Source organism: Elaeis guineensis, chromosome 16 (assembly GCF_000442705.2).
Source record: "Elaeis guineensis isolate ETL-2024a chromosome 16, EG11, whole genome shotgun sequence".
NCBI classification, from domain to species: Eukaryota; Viridiplantae; Streptophyta; class Magnoliopsida; order Arecales; family Arecaceae; genus Elaeis; species Elaeis guineensis.
The window spans coordinates 13,309,717-13,322,402 of record NC_026008.2 but is presented as its reverse complement, the minus strand read 5'-3'; positions in this window follow the sequence as shown (position 1 = coordinate 13,322,402).

Here is a 12,686-nt window from a genome sequence, read left to right as displayed (position 1 = left end):
TGCACTTGAATGCCCTCTTGAATGCTCTTTCTTTTCTCTTTTCAAATCTCTTGAATGCCTCTTGGATATTTTATGTCTCCTTAAATGAGCGAGAATAACAATAAATACGCTTTACTCAAAAGAAGAAGCCCTTCTTTGATTTCCTCAAAATGGATGAGAAAAGGAATAAAAGCTTGAGGAGTTGGTGAGCTTTGATTGAAGGCTTCTTGAAGGCTTTAAATGAGCTCTTGAATGAGATTGAGAAGTTGGCTTGAGAAACCCTCTCTTGAATGCACTTGAATGCCCTCTTGAATGCTCTTTCTTTTCTCTTTTCAAATCTCTTGAATGCCTCTTGGATATTTTATGTCTCTCCTTATTGTTTTCCACCTTTTGAAACCTTTTATAGCCTTAAGAAACAAAGGAAAACAAACTAGGCAGAAAAAGAGCCGTTAGAGCACAAAAGGTGAGCATTAAAAGCAACTAAATCTGGCCAAAAACTAGCCGTTACAGGAAAATCCCGTCGCAGGGGTCGACTCATGAGTCGACTCATGCTTCAGGGGTCGACTCATGAGTCGACCTCTGATGCAACATCTAGAAAAACAAGTTTCTGGAAATTTTGGCCCACACTAACAGAGGTCGACTCATGAGTCGACTCATGCCTTGTGGGTCGACTCATGAGTCGACTCACAAGCCGTGCCAAGCCAAAAAAGGTCGCGTGCCAACAGGATTTTTGCGTGCCAATCAGCTCATTGTGCCATAGTTGACTCATGAGTCGACTCATGCACTTCAAACCTTCATAACTTCAAAAATATAAGTCCAAAAATAATGAAATCTTCACCAATAGATCACAAATCATTTGCTCTACAAGATGATACTATCAAATCAGAGTTTTGATGAAATTACTATTTTGCCCCTGTAGAGCATAAGGACTTTTTCAAAATAAAAAATATTTGTATCCCTTCAAACTGTTTTGTAATCATCAAAATCAATCTAGGAGCAACAGAGATGAACTTCCCTTCTGAGCTCTCGGATCATCGACTTCAGAGGAATCTCCTGTGGTAGGAGAAGAGCTTCGACAGGGCACTGTCGTTAGAAGACAAGAGCGCCACAATATAAATTAGTGCAAAAAAATAAAAGAGAAGAAAAAGAATACAGAGTAAGACAAAGGAGCTCTCTGTAAAGAAGAATCCAATTTCATTGATTAAATAGTTCTTCCGTACAAGAGAACAAGGAAAAATTACAAAAAAAAAAAGAATACAAAATTAGAGGTTTTGGACCTCTAGGACAGAAGTGGGGGAGCTCGACGTCCTCGGAAGGTCGGCCGCAGCAGCTGCGGTAGTAGAGGAAGTCCTAACTGGAGGAAGACCGGCAGCAGCTTCAGAAGGCCCGACTTCATCATCGGATGCCTCATCCAGAAAGCCGAGGTCCAGCTCAAAAAACTTTCTGACCACCTTCTCTTGGCAGAGCTCGAAGCCCTTGATGAAGGCGGTCTGGCCGAACTCAACCTTCAGATCCCTCATCTCGGAGGAGGTTTTGAACTCCTCCACTGCCTGAATCATTGCCTCCGAGACTAGAGTCGGGATATGTGCCTTCAACTCGGAGACCTCGGCCTCTGCTTTCTTTCTTTCCTCCTCCAAGGTGGCCCTCAAGTCTGCTGAGGTCTGCCCCTCCTTCTGCAGTGCCTCTTGGAGACTCACGACTTCGGCGATCTTCTCCTTGAGGTGGATGGCCTCGGCCAGACGATCTTCCTCCGCCTGGGTGGCCTCTTTCTTTGCATTGTTCATCGTCTCGATATTGGCGATGAGCTAGTGTCCAATCTGTAAGAGCGGCCAGGGAGTCAATATAAAAGCTGAGAAATAAGCTAAGCAAAGAGGCCAGAAGAAGAAAGGAGTAAATTGACCTACCTCGAGAAAGGATCCCAGAGAGTCCCAGACCCACTGCTCAGGATCGGCGTGAACGGTCCTATGGATGACCTCGGGCAGGATGCACCCGTCGATCAATCTCTTTATTAGATCCCTATTGTTGAAGGAATTTTTCCCCGGATCTTCTTCGGAGCCATCGGCCTCCTCGATGGCAGCCCTGCTGCTACGGCTCTTGCAGGCCAATGTCTTCTTTCTCCTTCTCCGTTCGGCCCCCGGTGCCTCCTCGGATCGGGCCTCTGGAGCGAAAACCTTGGCTGGGGAGCTCCTTGAAGAGGCCCGAGGGACTGCGAGCTCGACGTCAGAGGGAGTGTCGATGGTAATGGCCGCCTGGGCAGGCACAGTCGAGCTGGTCTCTTCTGCCCTTGCCCTCTTCGCCACCCCCGAAGATGATGCACCTTTCCTTTTATGGGTCTTGAGACCCTGGGCTAGCATTCGAGCCGCGTCAATGTCCATATCTATAGTGAATGAAGATCGGCACAGCTTAGCAAAAGAATAAGAAGAAAGGGGAAGCAGCAAAAATATATATATATATATATATAATAAAATAAAATACCGACAGGGTTGAGAGGGCTTAGACCGACGTTAAATAAGAGTTGTTCCTTCAGGACGTTGGAGAGAAGAGGGGCTGGATAAGCCTCGAGTTTATTGGAGGCTTCAAGGTCGTCCCGTCCCAGGCTAGAAGCCCGACGGACGGAATTCCTTAGGGAGCCCCAGGGGGGCAACCCCAGCTTCAAGGTCGGGCATCGGATGTAGAAGTACCTCTCCTTCCAGTTGTGGATAGAAGAAGGGGTGCCTTTCAGCAACCCCTTTCTATCGAACTGGGGGGAGAAGTACCATCAGTCCTTTGTTGATGGATGGCGCTTGAAGGTATAGAAATTCCTAAACAGAGAAAGGGTGGGCCGAACTTCAGCTAAGCTACAGAGAGAAAGAAATCCTATCAGAAATCTAAAGGAGTTTGGTGCTACAGAGACTAAAGAAATATCTAAGAAGCGAAAAAGAGCAATGACAAAAGGTGGAAGCGGAAGTCGAAGCCCAGTGCGGAAAGCTTCTTGGTATAAACAGAAACAGCCGGGGGGAGGAGCGCTGGTCCGACCAGTCGGCCCGGGAAGCTCCAGCTCGTACTCCAGAGAAACTCCGTACTGAATCCTAATTAGTGAGAGTTCCTCCGAAGTCAGAGAGCTGGGGATGGTGTCTGGTACAAAGACCGAACGAGGTTCATCTACAGAACTAAGATTTTAGAGGGCTGGAGCGGATGAACTCCTACAACTGCTAGAGGAAGAAGTGTTGGAGGATATTTTGAATCAAGTGAAAACCCTAAAAATCTTGAAAAAATTGGGAAAAATAAGAAACGGGATGTTCGTGGAAAACCGAACAGGTGGAATGTGAAGGAGGAGAAACGGAAGAAGAACAGCAGAGAAAAAAAAAAGAGAAGAGTTCTGGGACTAACCTAGGCTTGTCCGAAGGATGCAGAGATGGGGACGACTCGAAGAACACCTAAGGCCAAAAAGGACGTTGGGGAAGAATGGAACTCTCAGGAAGAAGGAGGGACCGAAGAAACTTCTAGGCAAAATGAGACCCCTGAAGGAGGGAGGCGGGTTTAAATAGACGACGAGGTCCGGTGGAATAATGATCGTAGATCTCCTCTGGTCGATCTACAACCGTCACGTGTCCCACTCATCATGGCAGGCGGCTAAAAGCGGCTGACGACTGACAGAACCATTATTGCACCGTACCTAAAGCAACGCTCCAGCGAAAATCTTGAAAAAATCTTTACGGATTGCCTCGATTTGAAAAAGCTCCAGCACCAGCGCCCCAAACACCAAAATATCTGGAAACAACCGAGCACGAAAATCGAGGGAGGCAACTTTGGCTGTGAAAATTTTTTTGTACTTCCTTCATTCAGAATCTGAACTCAGAAGTAAGGGGACTGGTGTTGGGTATAAAATACCCCCAACCGAAGTTTGTAAAAGGCCGACCCTTCCAGGGCTCTTCCAACTTCCGACCTTGTGTGGCGTCTTTCTGAACTTCCCCGACCGTCTGAACTTTCATAATACCATCCGGACTTCTCCGATAATGAGCTTTTCCATTCATCTACCGGACTGCTCCAAATGCTCTTCGAGCTCCTACAAGAGCCAGACCTCTACTCCGAACTTCTATTGCAAGTGGACTTCATCCGAGCTCCTACAAGAGCCAGGCCCCATCCGAACTTCTATAGTGGATGGATCACAGACGAACTTCTACAACGGACAGGCTCCACCAGCAGGATCTCTACTTTGAACTTCTTCCGGACTTCATCAATGACTGAGCTTCTCCAGCAGCGGGACTTCTATAATAGAAGTCTCCATCCGAGCTTTCACGATAGCCGGTCTTTGTCCGAGCTTCTACAATAAGCGGACTTCATCCAGACTCCTACAAAAGTTGGACTCCGTCCAAACTTCTACAGCAGAATTGAATCCTGAACTCCTACAATGTTCGACCTTCCACAGTGTTCTCAAGACTCCTCCAACGAACAAACCTCCATAACGCCATCTGAACTCCACTGTCGGACGACCCCCTATCGGATTTCTCATGAAACTGGACCTCTCCAGTGGACAATCTTTAGACGAGCTTCCACATCAGGCAAATTTCAGACGGACTTCTCTGGCAATCGGACTTCTATCGGACTTCACCAACAGAAAGTCTCCATCTGAGCTTCTATAGCAGATGACTCCCGCCTAAGGCATCCAATAATAGTAGACTCGTCAGCAATCTCAGAAACATCTGAGCTTCTCCTGGATTGCTGAAGCTCATTCCGCTCCATCAGACGTCCAAACCGAGCTTCAGCCGTCAGGCCCGAACTCCCTAGCAAGTCACGACAATGGCCACTACCCTACTCCACTCTCTATAATGGATTTCACATGGCCCCACCACTCTCTAGCAAGTTGCGACAACGGACACCACTCCACTCTCCATAACAAAATCCACATGGCCCTGAATGGCCCCCTGGCGCCACTACTCTCTGTAACAAACTCCGCGTGGCCCCGAACGCTCCACTACCAGGTGGTTACAATGTTGCTATCAATCAGTTACTCTCTCCATCTATAAAAAGGGATTCCCAGATACGTTCTTCTCTAAGCTCTAAACTCTATCTCGAAACTCTGCTAAAATCCCATTCGAGTGCTCCATTTCTGTTGAGGCAGAGTACTGACTTGAGCATTGGAGGATCTTGCCGGAGCACCCCCAACTCCAATTTAAACTTCTCTTGCAGGTTCCGACGGCGGACGCGATCTCCTCGACTCCAGCTTCTCCGACGTCGGCGGAATTCTACACCAACAAAGTCTTTGATAAATTTAAAGAGTATCAAAGTATGGTCAAAAAATAAACTAAAAAATATATTAAAATTCTTCAATCTGATCGAGGAGGAGAATGCTTATCCAGTGAATTTTTAGATTATTTTAAAGAAAAAAGAATTCTTTCAGAATGGACCCCTCCTTATACACTGCAGTTGAATGGTGTAGCAGAAAGAAAAATCATACTTTATTAGATATGGTGCGATCCATATGTGCCATACAAACTTGCCTATTTTCTTCTGGAGATATGTTCTAAAGAGTGTTGTTTATATTCTGAACAGAGTACCTTTAAAATCTGTGCCAAACACTCCATACGAGATATGAAGAAGAAAGAAGTCTAATCTTAAGTATCTTAAGATATGGAGGTGTCCAGCTTATGTTAAAAGAAATTTTGGACATAAGCTAAGTGCTAGGGCAGATAAATGCTTATTTGTAAGTTATCCTAAAGAGAGTATAAGATATTACTTGTACCATCTTACTGAATAAAAGGTATTTGTCAGAAAATATACCACTTTTATAGAAAAAGAGTTTATCCTAGAAAGAAGCAGCGAGAGAAAAATTGAACTTGAAGAAGTTCAAGACTTACAAATAGAAGTACAAGTACTGCTCAACCAAAAGTACCCATTGATATGGTACAACTACAAAACACACCTCCTTTCTGAAGGTCAGAAAGAGTACAAAATGCACCTTTGAGGTACGAATTTATTATTGAGAATAATGAAGCCCACAATATTGAGAATGATAAACCTCTGACCTATATGGAAACTGTTACGAGTAAGGACTCGAATAAATGGCTAGAGGCTATAAAATCCAAAATGGATCAATATACTCCAACCAAGTATGGACTTTGATTGATGCACCAGAGGTTGTGATCCCTATGGATGCAAATGGTGTAGGGTTTCAGAGTGGACATGCACAGTGGAAACATAATGGATTTCAAAATTTTAATAAAGAAATCTTAAATATTAAACCCTTAAACCAGTATCTCCTTGATGATTAACAATCATATATAACATAAATTCAAGATTAAATTTAAGTTATAGAAGAATATCTGCAGCGCTTAATCCAAATTTCAGCAGAACCTCCACCAGGCGCCCAAGTGTTCGCCCTCCAACGGTGATCCACACTGGGCTATGATCAGGACACCAACTCTTTGAGATGATTCCTCCTCCAAAATTCTCACTCTGAGAATTTTCTTGAATACCAGGACCTCAAGATGCTCTTCTTCTTCTCCTAGCCTCCCTATCCCTACCTTTCTTCTCTCCTTGTCTTCCTTAATTCTCTTCCTAGACTCTTGTCCTAAAATCAGACTTGTCCTTTCTATTTTTGGACTTGTCCTAACAAGAGAAGGAAGAGACTAAATGGACAATAGGGAGAGGATGTTAGAAAGAAAGGAGGAATTGAAAATCTGAATGAATCCAATCCCCCGGTGCACCCCCTTTAAATACCTAGCGATGGGTTGCCTTCAGGAATTTTTCGCGCCCCTTCCACGCGCCATCTCGCATCCATCAGAAAATCTCATGCCTCCTGATGAATTCTCATGCCTATCTGGAAGTTTTTGACACATGGCAATCATCAGAAAAAAATCCAAGAGATGCTTCATGCAGAAGGACTCTTCGGAATATTTTTCTCGATGATTCTCCGATGAGTCACGCAGCTGCGCATGGAATAATTTTTTTTCACCATCCATCAATATAATTTTGTCCATCCAATAGCCAAAAATTAAGGCGCTAACATGAGAATGTCATGGAAAAAAATTCAGATTAAAAAGTGGTGTGACAAATGGGTTGGAGTCCTTCACAAGTTGGACTCTTGGTCAGGCGCATGGATCAGGCTGACAGGATTTCCAACTTCAACAAATTTCCATGATTAAACCAGAAAGAATTTTAACTTCAAAAAAATTCTTGACTCTCAAAATAAAGTATAAATCATCCAAAAATTTATTTCATCATGGAACATAGGATAATCTCGAGGATGAGGCATCCCATCTCATGGGATGCGAAAACTGTTTCTGCACACAAAAACTGCACCCATGCACAAGAAAACTTCTTGACTCATGGAGAATTGGTTTCCTGGCTCCAAATTTTTGGTACATGCAGAAAAGGGCTGAAACAACTAAATAAAAAATTTATTTGAATTAATTTGGCTTTAATTAGCCCAATCTGGAATCAATTTTAAACCCAATTTGAAACAAGGAGCTAGTTTTTTGCAACATGTGCTAGCATGTCAATTTTGCAAATATGATCTAATCCAATTAGACCCCTGATCAATACCCTTTGTGTGTGACCCATTGGGTTCCACATCTAGCCAGTAATAGGTCCAAGTTCAAGTCGATTTGATTTGATTAGAATTTAATCTAACCGATCTAGATCCAATCGAGCTAACCCGATTTCAGCAATTAGAACACTTTCTAATTGGTGATTGAATTAAACTATTTAATTTGATCAAACCCATAAGACAAGATTGACGTATAGCAACGTATCATGTCTACCTAGAAGATATAAAATTTTTGATGGAAATATCAAAAATACCCTTCAGTGGAAAGTTATCGTGCAATTTGATCCTGCGATCTCCCTGCACCCCGAATATGACTCTGGATATGGAATGATGTCAAATCCAATATCATACTCATATTTCTCTCAATCTTATATGATGATTCAATTAATAAAATATTAAAAACTCTTTCTAATTTTTATTTTACTTTGATCAAAGGCTTTCTGAATCATCAATCGATCAGAACAAGTAGGATGCGATTTCCTCTTACCAGGAGTGATCGATTCCATGTTGACCTACTCACAACCTCCATACACATTCTACCATATCTAAAACACCCCGTACATGACTAAGTCATGAATGAGTATGAACCAAAAAATATGGATTCATGTATACAAGGTTCTATGGTAGTCTCAGGTCAAAGGATTACATGCACAACTCCCACTATAAGAAAACATCTCTTGACAGGTAAGTAAATTCCATAAGATGTTTCTTAAGTCGGATCAATTCAGTGAACTCATTCTCTAATGAGCACCCACTTCCTTGTATTAGTGTCTCACATAAGTGGCATATGAGATCTGCCACCCTCTCCATCGAGCATACATAGAAAGTGCTAGTATATCCAGAACATTGATCTCCTACTCAATGCTCCTAAGACTAGGAATATTTTAAATCAGAATTTTTAGGATTTTAGGTCTCATAGGTATGATCTCATCATAACTCTAAACCCATTTTCCTGATTTATGGAGTTCATCATAATCATTACTAAAATAAGATGCAACATATGATGAAAATATCTTTTATTATTTAAAGAGTCAATACATAAGTCTGAAAGATTACAAGGAAAACCCATCAAAATACAAATTTTGATTGGCTTGTAGGGCATATTCCTTTCAAATGGATCTATAAGAAAAAGATTAGAGCAGATGGCCAAGTCGAAACCCATAAAGCCAGATTGGTGACTAAAGGTTTCAAGCAAAAATAGGATATTGATTATGATAAAATATTTTCACTTATTGCCATGCTCAAATCTATACGGATAATGCTTGCAATAGCAGTATACCTTGATTATGAAATTTGATAAATGGACATGAAGACCACCTTCCTTAATGGTTATCTTAAGGAAGAGATTTACATGTCTCAGTTAGAAAGATTTATCTCAAGTGGGAGAGTAAATCAGGTATACAAGCTCAAAAAATCTATTTATGGATTAAAGCAGACCTCGAAGAGTTGAAACATCCGCTTTAATGTTATAGTCAAAGAGTTTAACTTTATCAGAAATGTGGATGAACCTTAAGTATATAAGAAGACTAGTGAGAGTGTTATTGTCTTCTTAGTTTTATATATGGATGATGTACTTCTCATTGAAAATAATATCCTAATGTTATAATCAGTCAAAATATGGCTATCAAGTAAGTTTTACATGAAGGACTTGGATGAAACATCCTATATACTAGGTATAAAGATCTATAGTGATAGATCTAAGAGGATGTTAGGCTTATCCTAGTCAAGGTACATAGATCTTGTGCTAAAAAGGTTTAACATGGATTGGAGTAAAAGAGGTTACTTACCTATGAGTCAAGGCATACATCTCTCTAAAAGGATGTCTCCTAAAATATCGAAAGAGAGAATGAGTTCTATTCCCTATGCTTCAGCAGTAGGGTCAATTATGTATGCTATGCTATGTTCCAGGCCTGATGTTGCCTATGCCTTAGGCATAGTAAGTAGATTTCAGGCTGATCCAGGTGAGGATCATTGAAAAGCAGTAAAATATATTCTTAAATACTTGAGAAGGACTAAGGATATTTTTCTGATATATGAAAGATCTGATCTAAAACTAGAAGGATATTCAAATTCTAATTTTAAATCAGATCCAGATGATAGCAAGTCCACTTCAAGATATATTTTTACTCTAAATGATGGAGCAATAAGTTAGAAAAGTTCTAAACAGTAGACTGTAGTTGACTCAACCACTGAGTCAGAGTATATAGCTGCAAGTGAAGCTGCCAAGGAAGCTATCTAGATGAAGAAGTTCATCACTAAATTGGGTGTCGTTCTTAAGATTTAGAATTCAGTACCATTTTTCTATGATAATACTGGAGCAATTGCTCAAACTAAGGAACTGAGGTCTCATCACAAATACAAGCACATTCTAAGGTGCTTCCATCTTATTCGTAAAATTATCGAGAGACAAGATGTGGTTATTGAATGAGTAGATACAAAGAATAATATAGCAGATCCATTCACTAAGGCTCTACCGTAGTAGCAGTTCAATTGTCACTTCAATTGTATGAGAATAAAATATAAAGATGATTGGCTTTAGTACAAGTTGGAGATTGAAAGAAATATGCACTACAAGCCAATCAAAATTTATATTTTGATGGATTTTTTCTTATAATCTTTTAGACTCATGTAGTTGACACTTTATGAATAAATATAAGGTATTTATTTTTCATCATATGCTGCATCTTACATTCGTAATAATTATGATGAACCCCATAAATTAAGACAATATTTTTAGGATGATGATGAGATCATAGCTATGAGACCTAAAACCCTAAAACTTTGATTTAGAATATTCCTGGTCATAGGAGCATTGAGCAGGAGATCAATATTTCAGATAGACTGACACTTCCTATATATGCATGATGGAGAGGGTGGTAGATCTTATAGGCCACTTATGTGAGACACTAATATATGGATATAGATGCTCATTAAAAAATAAGTTCACTGAATTGATCCGACTTAAGAAACATCTGATGGAATCAACTTATCCATCAAAAGATATTTTATTATTGTGGGAGTTGTACATGTAATCTTTTGATCTGAGACTACCATAGAACCTCATATGCATGAATCCATATTTTGGTTCATATTCATTCATGACTTAGTCATATACGGGGTATTTTGGATATGATGGAATGTGTATGGAGGTTGTGAGTAGGTCGACATGGAATCGATCATTTCTGGTAAGATGAGATCAAATCCTATCTGCTTTAATCGACTGATGATTCAGAGAGTCTTTGATCAAAGCAGAATAAAAATTAGAAAGAGTTTCTAATATTTCATTAATTGAATCATCATTATATGATTAAGAAAAATATAAATATAATATTGGATTTGACATCATTCTATATCTAGAGTCATATTCGAGATGTAGGTTGATTGTAGGATCAAATTGCATGGTAACTTACCACTAAAGGATATTTTTGATATTTTTATCAAAATTTTATATCTTCTGGGTAGGCATGATATATTGCTAGACATTAATTTTATCTTGTAGGTTTGATCAATTTAAAGAGTTTAATTCGATCATCAATTAGAAAAGATTCTAATTGCTGAAATTGGATTAGCTCGATTGAACTTAAATTGTTTAGATAAAATTCTAATCAAATCAGATCAATCTGTACTTGGATCTAATGTTGCCTAGATGTGAAACCCAATAGGTCATACATAAAGAGAATTAATCAGGGGTCTAATTGGATTTGATCATGTTTGCAAGATGAACATGCTAGCATATGTTGTGCACCTTAGCTCTTTGTCTCGAATTGAGTTCGAATTTGATTCCAGATTGGGTTAATTAAATCCAATTAAACTCAAATCAATTTTGGTATCAAATTGGGTTAACCCTTAGCTACTTTAGTAAAGATTGTTGGCATGTAAAATCAAGCTTCCACATTCATAAAATATTTTTTTGTCATGTGGAAGAGTTAGTTGGTGTGTCCAAAATTTAGGTTGGCATTCCATGAGATGGGATGCTTGTTTCATGCTAAAAATCATATGGGGCATGGAATTTTAATTTGGCTTCAGATGTTTGGTTGAATGGATGGGATTTGATCAAGTTAGACTTGATCTTGTCCAAACCCTAGTCACCCCTATCAGGATTGGCACCACTTGGACCAAGAGTCCAAGTGGTTAAGGTCTCTTAAAAATTGTTTCACGCCATCTTCATTTGGATTATTTCTCATGCACATCTCAGATTAGTGCCTCTCTTTTGGACCCTTGGATGACCTTATGCACTAATCAAGGGTGGAGAAGTGAGGCATCAATTAAGAAGTTGTGCGATCCTTCAGAGAAACACTAGAGAATTAATTTCAAAGAGTCCTTTTGCGTGTTGCACGACCCTTTGAAGAAATACTGGAGAATTAATTTTGAAGAGTCCTTCTATGTGAAGCGACTCTTGAAATTAATTCTGATGCTTCCATGTAAGAGATCAGACTTGGACGAACATGTGAAGGATAGAACAGTGTGAGATTAGGTGTGAGAAATTGCTTGGAAGGGCATGAGAGGATTGGATAAGCATCCGATCTCCAAATATAAAAGGGGACATGCATCAGGGTTTCAGATGCATTTGAAAAATCTTAATCTCTTCTTTCTTAAACAAGTCTCTCCTCTTATCCAATTATTTTCTTCCTTCTCTTGTAAGGACAAGTCTTAAAATCATAAAGACAAATTTAATTTTAGGACAAGGGCCTAGGAAGAGATATAAGGAAGACAAGGAGACAAAAAAGGTTGAGAAAGGAAGGCTAGGAAGAGAGGAAGAAAGCATTGATTTCTGCTATCTAAAGAAGTTCTTGGAGAAAGAATTCAGAGGGAGGAACCATCTTAAGGAGTCAGTGTCTTGATCAAAGCACTGTGTGGATCACTGTTGGAAGGCGAACATGTGGGCACCTGGTGGAGGTTCCGTCGGAGTTTTGGAATAAGCGTTGCAGGTATTCTTCTACACCTTCAATTATGTTATGAAAATATTTCATATGGTTGTTAATCATCAAGGAGGCCCTAGTATAGAGCTTAATATTTAAGATTTTTTAGTTTAAATTTTTGAAATTTGTGCTTCTACTGTACCATCTATTAAAAAATGTGTTCTAAAGCCAATCATCTAGGTTGTAGATGATTGTGCTCTATACAAGTATATGAATTATAAAATGATAAATATTATCTAGCAGATTCATCATAAAGAATA